The 13,446-nt window shown below is 42.6% G+C and overlaps 1 pseudogene; it reads left to right on the top strand.

Moving 5' to 3' along the window:
• The first annotated feature begins 10,577 nt into the window (after positions 1-10,577).
• On the top strand, positions 10,578-12,692 carry LOC117448894 (glycine-N-acyltransferase-like protein 3; annotated as a pseudogene).
• The last annotated feature ends 754 nt before the right edge of the window (positions 12,693-13,446 follow it).

The following is a 13,446-nucleotide window of genomic DNA, read 5'->3' as shown; positions in this document are numbered from 1 at the left end:
GGTATCGGCTTAAATTAGAGATATGAGTTGCTTGTAGTGGATAACCTATAAGTCCTAAAATAGGGAAAAGCCATCATCAAGTTAAAGCTGCTGCTGGAGGAGGATATAGGATGAATATGATTAAGAGCTATACATATCCAGATGAAACACCATGACACATTTTTATATGCAATACATTTTCCAATTATTTTGTCATTTAAATGATTGATCAAGGACAATCACCTTTCCCTAAATCCATGGAGTTGTCTTCAGTCACACGATGAATGAAACCCCTTAAAACCAATACATTCAATAGAGGAAGTGTTTCTTGATCTTTGATAAATACCAAGTGACTCAATAATATCTAGATTTGCTTAGAATTTTAAATCCTAAGGGGGCCTACATACATATTTAGAGTGGATTTTAGTGTTAGAGGTATAACATTTACTGTCAAGTGTAACAGTACACAACATGCAGTGTTTATTTTAGGCTGGCATCTGTTTAAGTAACCATGAACTCTCACATGGGACTAGGGTTTCACGCTTTACCATGGTAGGAAAACGTACGGTTATCATACCATGTACATCTGCTTATCTATGGTATTAAAATAAACTGATATAATTTAGTGTGTATGTGAGCCAAACGTATAGACAGGCGCAGTCTGGCTGCTCTGTCACACACACCTACAGGCTTAATTTAATAACATATTATAGATACCTGCTACATTTGTACAGTTTTATAGTTCTGTTATTATGAAGATTGCTGTGTTATTCATTGTAAAAGCCATTGTAGCTGATAGTTTCATTGTAATACTAGCAGTCATTTGTGAAAAATATGTAATTGCGATTATTTGGACTGATATTGTGATATTATTCACGTTATGGAGGAAATAATAACAGTGGCATTTTCCTTGAAAAATAAATTTAAATAATAATGTTTTGGTATTTGAAGGGGTGTATACCAAGTAAATATGTTTACTTAAGATTGCAGAATAAAATGAGACTTAGTGAACAATAGGTTTGTAGAAACACAATACTTAATTCAGAATTGCTTTTGAGAATTGTTTTCGCTTTAACAAATATTGCGGTCCCTTTGATTTTGATATTGCACCAGTTCATATTGTGATATCGAATCAATTGGGATTAATTATGCAGCCCAAAGTAATACCGTATGCCATGAAAACAAGATTTTCTCTGAGCTGTATTGTGAAAATATCTTACTATTGCTACATGGGACACTCCTTACTGAGTCTAGTTTGTGACATGTTCCACCTACAGGCAACACTTCCCCTCAGTAACACGGCAGTTCTCCTATCTCATCCCCAGAATTGACGGAAACATAAAACAGACCCACCTACACTTCCTGAACATGTCGAGTCCCTCTGCTGTCAGGGCTCATATACTGAAAAACATACTCACCCAGCTAACCAGCATCCCCCACCCTGTGCACTTCACTTCCTTGCTCCTGTCGCTGTGCATTTCTCGGTTGTTGCAGTGTCGGCTAACAACGCTCACTCAGTCATGCTTCCCTGCTCCAGTCCCATTCCTCTACCCTAATCATCTTATGGCTAACAATGACACCAGTATTTACTGTAGAGCCATGTTTCTGAACAAAGCACACTGGTGCAGCTTAGCCTCTCCTGAGGTTCATGCAGCATAAGTACATTGATCGCTTGATATATTGATATTAATTTTTTAGATGTATTTTGATTTCAAATGAACAATTCATAACCAAAACTGAAGTCATTTTAAAAAGAAGAAGAAGAAAATAGTCAGATGTAATAAAAACCAAGTTGTTAATTTTGTATCTTTAAGAGTAACGTTTATGGACTTTTTTCACTTATCGGTATTGTGCTGTGTGTTAATTCTTCAATGGTTTTGTGTCTGTGTGCATTACCCCTGGTTACCAGAAAACAGTCACCCCAGTAACTATCTGCAGGCTTGACAACACAAGTAAAACACACAGATGATAGTACGCAGGACACTGAATGATTGTCATCTGTGTGATTAATGTATTTGAGCTTTGTCAAGTACATGAGTTTGTGCTGTAGAGATATCAGTGTGACGACGTAGCCTGTCCGACACATCAAAGGTTTAGGTCTTTATCTTCTTTTCTATGTAGAGTGTGTGTAATCATCTGGCTAAAACATTTCATTATCATGTAGTTAGCTGAGACTCAAATCAGCCCGTCTTGTTTTTACCAGATACAAATCAGTTGTGAGTGAAATGAGGAACACGGTACTCTTTATGTCTTTGGTCTCTGCTTTAAGGAAGAGGAGGCCGGGTCCCCTGATGGACCCCGCTTTCACTCTGAACAGAAAAAAGAAAAAAAAAGCAGAAACAGCTGCCTCATTTCTCTGTGAGAGGTCGGAAAATGAGCTTAAAGTCCCTTATAGTTTAAGTCTGATACTTAAGATTTCTTTTTTTTATTATTATTTTGAAAAATAAATCTTGATTATTGGTTTTGTCCATTGCAGTTTCTCAAAGCCCAAGGTGATATCTTGTTTTTCAGTCTAAAATCAAAAGATATTCACATTAATTTATAATAAAAATGGTGTAATGGGTAGTGGAAGAGGGTGAGGATACTTAAAACAATAATAATTGTTCTATTGGTTGACCTTTTTATTATATAGTAAATAAATAGTATAGCTATTCATATTATTGTTCCAGCTCTTTACTGTTGGTGCTCTGTCTGTGCAGAGGTCACTGTGTGATTGGTAACATTTTGTTAATCGTTTTTATCACACTTCTCTGCATTCAGTAACCCTTTTTATATTAACCCTGGCATCATGTTAGCATCAAGACTCGGCTTGGACACTTGCACCACGCTTAGATCTGCACACATCAAATGTAACACTTTCTCATACTTGAATCAACGTAGGCCTACAGGCCTTTTTAGTGAATCTAAATGCCTCATTGTTACACATTCAATTCCCCCCACCCTAATTAGTGTTTCTGAAGTTTTACTAAAAAGTGCTGTTGTTGCTTTTTCTCCTAATGAGAATTAACCTGGACGCTCACAGAAGTGCTAATATAACAAAACAGAGACTATTATTCACACAGTTTATACACTCACCAGCAGCAGTAGAGCTCTTCTATTCACTCTCGTGTCCAGAGAGGGACCTCTTGGGTAGGGGTCTGTCCACGGGTGCTCTCTCCTGGTCTGGGTCACCTCTCCCTGGCACACTGTTGACCACTTCTCCCTCTCTGTCTCTGTCTCTGCTCCACTCAGGCAGCACAACAAGTCAAGGCATGTTCCAACACGCCACCAGCAGCCAGCCGGGTGTAGGAGCTGAGGGGGAGGAGCAGAGGATCAGAGAGGGGGGAAACCCGGGAAAAAACCCACCGTGACTCAGCTTGCTTCATTTGGTTAGCACACACAGTTTCTACTTTGAGCACTTTAACACATGATGAAGTTATTGCTTATAAGGTACATTAGGATTGATTCTCTGTGTGACTTGGTTAAGTACATTTCAAAGCAGAGGTAGTGAGATGAGGGCAACTGACTGAAAAAAGTCTTAAAGAGAAGAGCATTTCTGATTTGGACTTAGTTGTCAGATCATCTTTGCTGTGTCATACATCATAAAGAAGTACTACAGTTTTCCTGCAGGCTATGACTTATTTATCTTTTTACCCTTCACAATGCGGTCTGGCTTTCCCAGCTGATATGAAAACCTCAGTCTTTACTTGTAGAAGATAAATGGATGCATGTAAATTAATATCTTTAAATCAGCTACAGTATTGCTTTTCATTCAGAGTCCTGCTTTTTCTCTACCACAGCAGAATTACACAAGCTGAAAGCAGGCACAAGCACAGCATACAAATGAAAGCTGCTGATTGACCAAATCGTTTTACACAGTAGGTCACATCAATTACACATGAAGCCCCTCAGTATGAATAACATGACTGTGAACATCTTAGGGAATTCATTAGCGAAGATATGTGAAACCTGTGAAATATGAATTCCTCCTAGATCATGTTTTTTTGTCAATTAGGAATTGAAAAGCAACTGAGTAATGCAATGGTGGAATAATCTTGTTGTGCTGATCCGTCAGAATGAGCTAAATGTATAAAGTTAAAGTACATTAATTATATTAAGCTACTGACACATTACACCATATCAAGTATGCAGAATCATCACCATCCATGAGTACTAATTATGCAGAGCTGCTCTGATGCAAGCTGGGGGGGTTCACTAGAGGAGGGGTGATGCCAGTTCAGTGCTGCTGTAATGGAAGTTGATCACTAGGCAGATTCTGGGTGCAGTGGCAGGAACCAACTCAGCAAAACTCACCTGCTACAATATGGTGTCAATCTGGCTGCCCGGGCATCTCTAAAGCACCGTACTGCAGCCCATCAACAGACTGATGACATTATCAATGAAACAGCAAAGTCACTATGATGTTTCGTCAAGACAAACACTCAAAGCACTTTGCTGCTGCTCGGAGGTTTGTGTTTTCCCCGCGGACAGCAACTTGAAAAGCCGATCAACTTTATAAAAGAGCAGAAGAGGCGTATTTGCCTGCAGATACTTGCTTTAATTTATTGCAAGTGGTGATGCGGCACAGCGCGGTAGCGTTTTGACAAAGTGCCAGCAGTAGTTTCACCAACTGAGTTTGTCCTTAATTAATTAAAGCATGAGCTATCAGACATATGGACGATCATTGAGCGGTATTGTGCTGTGTGTTAATTCACAGGAAATTATTTTCTGCACTTTAATTGACAAATCCTAACATAAAGTTACATGTATTCATCTTCCTACCTGGGATAGGACGGCAACCTAGGCCTCATACTTGGATCGGTGTTAGTAAGGGGGGGGGGAGTCGGGGGAAGAAAGAGCCCCCCGGCCCAGCAAGTTCAACGCTTGCTGCATTGATTACATCATCGGAACTGGAGTGCTGGAACGGGACAATGCACCATCGCTTCATGAGCAATGTGTGTGTGTGGGGGGGGGGGAGGTGTGTGTGTGTGTGTGTGTGTGTCTTTCCCATTCTCCTCTGTCTCTGAACTAAGCTCAGTCCGGTCCAGTTTGCGACGGCCCTCCTTCCCTTACATTCACCACCACTGTGTCACATGACTGAAGGACTGTCTGAGAGAGAATAATGTGTGTGTGTGTGTGTGTGTGTGTGTGTGTGTGTGTGTGTGTGTGTGTGTGTGTGTGTGTGTGTGTGTGTGTGTGTGTGTGTGTGTGTGTGTGTGTGTGTGTGTGTGTGTGTGTGTGTGTGTGTGTGTGTGTGTGTGTGTGTGTGTGTGTGTGTGCGTGTGTGTGTGCTATTAGTGGCCAGCACTGCAGGAACTCAGCTGCTGCAGGACACTGCAGGATTGCTGCTCTGCTGCTGGCTCATTGGCTTCTTTTTTTCCTCTTCTCTCTCCTCTCTCTATTCACTCAGGCAAATTGCTCAAGGAGGATGGTGAGAGCATGTGCTGCATACTTTTTCAGCAGGAGGAGAGGGGGGGAGGAGGAGGAAGGGGGGGTGCAGAGCATGCCGGTGAGGCGCTGCGCTGGGCAACTGTACCTGTGAGAGGGACTACAGTAGAGAAACTGGAGACGAGGAAGGGAGAGGAGAGTGGGTGAGAGGTGGGGGGAGGGCAGAAGAGAGGTGCAAGGAACATCAGGTGAGTGCGGCAATTTCCTCTGCTGCCGGTGCAGCAGGAGAACTGCAGATGTTCCAAGATGATGTCAGGCTCCGGATGTGGCGAGGACTCAATGTGCAGTTTGCGATCCTGCAGTGTGTGAAATCCAAAGGCCAGAGAGACGCTTTGGACTCACAAAGCTGACGACGCAGGCTTTTTTGTCAAGGTCTTAGCACAGTTACCTGAGGTGAACTCAAGGCTGACCGAGCCTGGCTGGATCCATCATCCAGACCTCGCAGATGGGTTTCAGAGCACATTTTTAACACTGACTCACTTTTATATTAAGCTTTTTCACCCACAAACTATTTTAACATTGCCTTTTGAAAGGGCTCGTTGTTGAGGGCAGTAGACAATATACGAAATGGTATTAAGACAAAAGATGCAATATGGACTTTCAGACTAAAAGAGTCGCTGAGATACTGATGCTCCTGAGATATTAACAAGTGTAACCTCTAAGAGACGGTTCTTATTTGCTTTTATCCAAGCGACAAATAAAATCATAGAAAAACGCACTAAGAAACACATCGATACCTTCTCTTTTGTCGTTTGTGATAAACTCTGCAAAAACAACCTTAAAGTGCTGCATTGTGCCCTGTATCCTCCTTTAGGACGTCTGAGAAGTCCTCGCAGCTAGAGCACAACTTCAAGACTGCACCACAGCTCCCTTGTCCCATGCAGGCCACTGTAGCCTCATTCTCATCCCCCCATTGTCAGCATGAACAGCACAGCATCACTCATGCAATAAATCCTTCTTACCTTAGTCTAGCATCATATTTACAACTAACACATGCTACAACAACCAGAGAAAAAAGTAGAGAGCTGGGACTGTCTTTACTCTCCTAAAAGCTAAGTCAGCAAAGATAAAGGTCCCCGCTAGTGGAGTTTGCATCATGGTTAGTCTTTTTGTCCTTGTGTCTCACAACCAGCCGATATCTGACACGCCGGCCGCTATTTCCAGCCTGTACCATGAGTTAAACATGGATGAGGGAGCAGTGGAGCCTGACTGCTAACTGTCTGGCTGGTTATTACTGGTGCAGAGGAGGCTGACACTGATCAGACTGAAGCAGCCGGCAGCTTCCCCACTGCAGGCATGCACACCGACATACGTATATACCAAGTAAGAAGTACACCGTCCTATGCAAAGACTCATTAGACATAAGAGGTAAATGAAAATAAAGAAGAGGTAAATATCTACCTGCAGATGAGTCTCGGACGGCATGGCAGCCGGGGTGTAGAGGAGGGAAACTTCTCTGCACTCTCTCGGAGCCTCTTGGTTGCTGGTGATGTGCCTTCATGGCGCTGCAAAGTTGACTGCAGCATTGCCTCCTGAACAGAATGACATTGTTTGCACTCTCTCTCTCCCTCTATCTGCCTCACTCCTCCTCCTATACGCTCTCGCTCCCCCCTCCTCTTCTTTGCACGCTTGCTGGCAGCACAAACTGCACAGCTCAGCAGTGTTCCCCCACTGCCGCAGCAGATCCTGCATGAGCTCTGCGTATCTGAGTGGGATGGGACTTTTAAAGGGGAACGCAACCTCCAGGGTCAGTGTGCGTGCACATCCCAGGTCTGCCCTCCTCTCCTCTCTGTCCTCCTCTGCATCACCCCCCGAGAATCATCAGTGTAAAGGACTCCTCACAAGTGAGCCCCCATCCTAGCACACATTACTCTCCCACCCCCTTTTATTCATTTTCACACTACAGCAAAAGCTGCTTTGAGGTATGAGTGTGCTCAAACCTCAATGAGGAACAGTTTTTTTCCACAGAGGCCATCTCTTCTGATGTGCTGTGAAACCTGTCACAATATCTCTTCAATCTACCTCTGAACATTTCTAGAAGGAATATCTCGAGGTATGAGTAATTTAACAACACGTAAGATCAGCAATCGTGAACTGTGTCACGCTTTATACAAAAGACACACCGTTTTTAAAACATTAAAGCAACTCAAATACGCCCAATTTATTTGACCCTTGGTAATTTATAAAAATCAATTTCCGACCAATTATGTCACCAAAGCATAAACCGGACAAACAGGATTATTGCACAGATCGCAACACATTTTGACAAATTAGCAATAATCACGCAATCAGTAAGTGAGTGTCACTATCTTAAGACTGCTATCTCAACACTCAAAGTTTCACAATTGCAAAAGGTACAAAATCCCCTTCAGAAAAGGTCAAATGTCCTTAATCTGCAGTCCCTATTACCTGCCTTCCATTACTCAAGGTGCACTGCTCTACTGGTGCTATTCTGCAGTGCGCTAAAATATAGAAATATCTTGGTCAACCAAATTTGTCTTTTGCGCGTTGCACAACTCTGTGAGAGTGAGATCATCCATCATTTAGTCAGCCAATAGGGTTGAACTTCTCTTTGTGCAATGTCTTTACACAAAGAACGCTCTTGGTGGTACACTTTTGCTGTTTTAGGGGTGACGTTTGCCCTGTGCTGCATGGGCTTTGTATAGATAATGGCGGCTCCATTATGAATTCTGTGCGTTTGAGGCATCAGCAACTTGGCTGTTCTCTGCAGCAGTGCAGCGCATTCTGCTTCTCACTGCAGGAGCCAGGCTTTTTTTTTCATTACTTTGTTCTGGCTGGGTCCCCAGTTGAACTGTGATCTTTTGTCCTCTGGTGCAAAATAAGCTGCATGCATATCATATAAACCCTAAAGCCATCAAATCAAGGTTTCTGTTTAAAGCACATTAAAGTGTGTGTGTTATACGAAGGCTTTGCACATTCAATAGCTCATATTGCGGCCCTATCAAGACATGCCACTGCTGCTGAATCAGCTAAAATCATATAATGGGACATCTCTGACCACTGGGGATCAGCTGCAAGAGGCTGTCTATATCAGTCAGTGACAGAATGAATCATATGCATCCTGCAAATAACCATCAGCTGAGAGCAAAGCACCGTTCCCTGCATGTAGGATCTGCATGCAGTGCTGCATCAGTCTGCCGAGCCTCGCAGCATCTGTCCTCTCCTCTGTGCTCAGTGACACCGGGGAAAATGCTCCCGCCAGCATATCTTTCACATAGCCAACGCTTTTCCTCAGTAATGGCATCCCCTGTGATGAATAAGCCATGAGGAGGGGCCCTTTTACATGTCCTATTAGATTACTTCCCTATGCGTTACCTGGCCACCGTCACCTCATCGCCTCTGGCTCCGCACTCTTCTTAATATTCTCTCTGGTTAGCCCAGCCAAGGGCACATAGTGTAAATGTGTGTTAAGGCTAATAGATCATATAAAAGTAGAGATTTGGATTTGAGTCATCGATGCACTTCATTGAATGTGTATGGCTCTCACTAGTGTTTATGTTTTGCATTAAGGTCTTGGGAAAATGACTGACAATTAGCATTTTTGCGGTTGATAGAAGATGTTTGACTTAATAAGTGATTGTTTTTCTTTGTGCGTGGTATCACAGCAGGCTGTCATCATCAGACATGGGCTGCAACAAAGCCGATATGATGCTGCAAGAAAAAGGGTTATCTATCAAGCATGGACAGTCTTGACGCGTGCAAATAATGGAGTAGAGCCTAACCATCGGTTGGTGAGTTTGCTTCTTTTTTTTTTGCCATTCACAGCCAATTCCTTTGCTTCATTGATCTGCCGGGAAAAGATAATAGACACATTGATTCACAAGCTCAGCAGCTTGCTTGGTTTACACATCAATTCAGACTCATTCTCAATAGTCCTCAGTCAAGGAGGAGAATTGCTTTGACTGACTCCTGGGTCTTTGAAGCTGTAGATTTAAAAGCTGTGGGTGTACAGCGCAGCAAGATGTATTTCTGAAAGTCTGACGAGAGTTGAAATTAAATAAAACTCCAGTGTGCATGAGTTATATTATAATAAAGCATATTCTCAAGGGTAGCTGACTTTGCCAATGGGAGAGTCAGAGGAGGTAATTGTGGCTAGCACTGAATTAACTTCACACAAACAAATCTTTCTCTCTCTCTGCATCTTCAGTCAGTCTGGTGTAGAGATAGACTGAATGATTCTGTATAAAAGCTGCATGGTGTGTTTCACTGCACCATTGCTTCTTTGGTGACCTCATTTTATAAAGCTGAGCAGATTCCTCCCAAGGCCAAGTGGAATACAAAAGACACGCTGTAGACATCAGTAGAGGTCAACGTGGTTTTACACGAATGACTGTAAGCTCACAAACTGTAGTGTGAATTCACAACAGATGAATTATGTCAAATATCCTTTTTTTCACTGACATGGAAACCCTATGTTATCCCATTTTATCAAAGAATGACTGAGGACATTACTCACCCTGATATTAGAGGTCCAGTTTTGAAAGGTAGAGCTTGTTAGTGAAACGTATGAAGTTGGAGGAGTTATCGGTTTCTCCCTCAGTATGAGAGAGATAGTAGTAAAAGGTCTATGATGGATTGACATTATGTTGAGTTGCTGAACTTGTGACAGCTGGCTGCTCTGTTGTGGTGAGTGAGCAGCGGCTCCGTCAGCTGTGGGTGTCAGCAGCAGCAGCAGCAGCAGCAGCCAGTCGGCTCTCTACTGAGGTGCCAAGCATTACGCTCAGATCAGCTTTAACTCAGGGAGACTGGAGTGGCTAGGTAGTAAGTAGTAGGTGTCCAGAGTCATATAATTCCAGTCCAAGGAGTCCCTATGTAATATTTCAAGATAAACCAATAATAGTTCTGTTGGTTTTTGTCTGGATTTCACCTCTGCATTTTTTCTCTTTTAAGTTGACTGTAGTTAAATGTGCACATTGTATCGCAGGTTATGTATATATCCTTTATTTAACCAGCTAAAAAGCCTATAAAGGTTAAGTAAATATTTCCCTAAATAGAGAATAAAGACTTTGTGTTGCATCTTATCTGTTGCAGTAGTATGTATATGTGGATAAGCTGTTAACCAGCTACATGTACATTACACGTGTAAATATTACTGCTGAGTTGCACTTCTTTACGTTGAACAACTTCAAGGCAGTTTACACTGAACCAAAATGATCATCTTGAAAGCTTTCAAGGACCTGACTTTGATGAAAAATATCCTCTACAGGGAACTTCCACAGTCCATTACTGTAATTCTGCTATATTTTTTTCAATGAAAAATGTATATTTTGTAATTTTAACGCAGAGAACAGCTTTGTATTTGATAGAAAATGAATCACTATGCTGAATATATATCCAGTATTATTTGTGCCATTTTCTTTGGCATAGAGCTCGAAGCTTGTTATGTTGGTCTTTTCCCTGCTGCATTGTACTCTGCGTTTCAGGTTCTGGGTGGAGTGCTGCACATTCTCCACAACAACCCGTGTCATCTGGAGAGGTGTGTTGACTCCTGGCCTACATTCACTACTGCCATTTGTTACCGTCAAAAACAGGTATGGCTCATAGAAAACCTATGGGCTCCTCCAGAGTGGCCTCTTGATGTATATGCATGTCTTTACATGAAGCGTTTCAGCAGCAGCAGCAGCAGCAGCAGCAGCAGCAGCAGCAGCAGCAGCAGCAGCAGCAGCAGCAGCAGCAGCAGCAGCAGCAGCAGCAGCTCTGAGAAGTCTTCTGCTTAATGAGAGAGTCGTCAACTGGAGGAACGGGCTCATATTCAGAGTTAGTGTGCATAATGAAGGCATACCATTTCCAACAATGCAATCGTTGTGAGTCTGTGTCTCTGTGCTTTATCTGGAGCAGCCCCAACCACATTAGTTTGCAGCAAATAAATACATCTTTATAGAAAATCCACAATATATACTTTATTTAAAAACATTAGAAAAATGCATTCAAACTAGTTAAAACTGTTTTTTTAACTATTTTCACCAATAGATTGATACACATCATTTTGCCATTGAGCATTTCTGGCTGCAGGGCGGATTGTGTTCTAAACTCAAGCTGTAGTTAACAAATACTTTTAACTAATTCATTGTTGGTTTAGGTTTTTAATTTGAATGAAAAAATGCTTTGCCTCGGATGTTTCTGTTTACAGCTTTCTCAAAAACAGCTCATAAAAACAACTTCATATTGACTTGATGCTCCCTTTCGGTCCCGAGCAACACATCTGCCTTTATATAGTTGCATCCCAAGTAATGCTAGAGTATACATGTAATTTGGGTGCAAATGTAGTATTAAATAGTGAAATATAATAGTATGAAATAATATTGGTGCCAAAACAGACCTTACTAAGCAGATTTTACAATTGATTCACACTATATACACTGTCATTGTCCTTGTAACAGTTTTGCGTCTTTGCTATGAGTTACATTCTTTTAGTTACAGCAGACCACTGACTATCTTTTTACAAACAATATATTCCAGTGAGCTCCATGGTATAGGGTAGTGTACAACTTTAAGTGTGGGGAAAGGTAGCCCTAGCAACAGATAAGTATTTTGGAGAAAGAAAAAAAATTGTGGCCTCAGCAGTCATGACGATGCAGGTAAATTAAAACAAATCATCACTTCTGCTCGTGCATCTCTAAAAGGTATCCCAAGTTCACATTGTCCTCTCATCAAAGAACTGGCCTCTCTCAGTGGGCTCGATATCACAGAACATGGAGGTTATAACTCCTTTATCCACCACAGCCCGGAGGATGTGGATCTGCAAGAGTAAGTATTCACATTCGTAGCTCCATCATTTTTTGCAAAAGTGAGATCAGAAAATATGATATGCATTTCCTTGTGTTCTTAGCTTCTGTTCACACTTTCTCTGCCTGGCAGGAACTTATTGCCGCTGCCAATTTCCATCCTGGAAAAATCCCACGCAGAGCTCGTTGACACACACTTGCCTTACGGAGGCAGCCAGGAGAGCCTGGACCACATGAGAGCCTGTATCCGCCATCTGCCCAACCTCTGTGTGTCGCATGAGGAGGGCCGGCCCGTGTCCTGGATGCTGTCTGACGAGCTGTGTGAGCTGAGGATGGCCTACACCCTCCCTCAGCACCGACGGGCCGGGCACCTCCTGGCTCTGTCTCGGGCTCTGATGCGCAGGATGAGCTCTGCCTGTCTACTGCCACGTCAACCAGCAGAACCAGGCCACCATTAACGCTGTGACCTCACTCGGCTTCTCTGCTTGTCCCAGTATGGAGACCATCTCAGTGCTGCTAATATGCAAGGACAGAGTCTGAGAGACCAAACTGATGACAATAAAGTCTGTTGGATGATTGAAACCACACTGGAAAAGTAGTGTTTTATTGTGTAAGTGGAAAACAACTGCACTCCTTTACTCTGGGATTTCTGTTTCCCTGCAGTATCAAGGGGATGCAGGGATGACGTTAAGTCCTTTTAAATTAGTCTATTTCTGACTGCAAAGTACAAGCAAACAAAAAAATCAAATGTTCTGTGATGTAATTTTCTGAATATGCGAGTCCTGCTGCTTATTTGTATTTATTATAAAATGCCTGTAATACAGAATAATTATTTAAGGCCAGTAGAAATCTTCAGTTTGTGGCGCATGCTGTAGAAAAAGACCCCTCTGCAGATCCCCCACAGAGGCTCTGGTCCACCTGGGACCCCTCCCTGGAGGTGTGCTGCTGTTCCACTGCTGATTGCCTCTCTGTGTTTTAGCAGTAATGCACCATTCAAGTCTGCAGGCAACTTGACAAATGAGCAGCGATCTGAGCAGAGGGGATGCTCGTACTGCGCCACACATCCTGTCCCATCCACATGCCCCCGTCCCGCAGTGGTGCAGCTCTTCTAACTGACACCCTTTCCTTTCTCCAGCCTTCAAACGCTCTTCACAAAGTCACGCGAGTACAGCACACACTAAATACATAGTTGCTGACGCATGAATACTCAGCTAAACGAGAAGGGAATCACATCCTGCACATCACATGTTCTGCTTTTTTACAGAAATGTTAATATGTGTTAAGTTGCACAATT

The sequence above is a fragment of the Pseudochaenichthys georgianus genome, chromosome 7 (assembly GCF_902827115.2).
Source record: "Pseudochaenichthys georgianus chromosome 7, fPseGeo1.2, whole genome shotgun sequence".
Lineage (NCBI taxonomy): Eukaryota > Metazoa > Chordata > Actinopteri > Perciformes > Channichthyidae > Pseudochaenichthys > Pseudochaenichthys georgianus.
The sequence above is the reverse complement of the archived record's forward strand: the minus strand, read 5'-3'. Positions and strand labels throughout refer to the sequence as shown.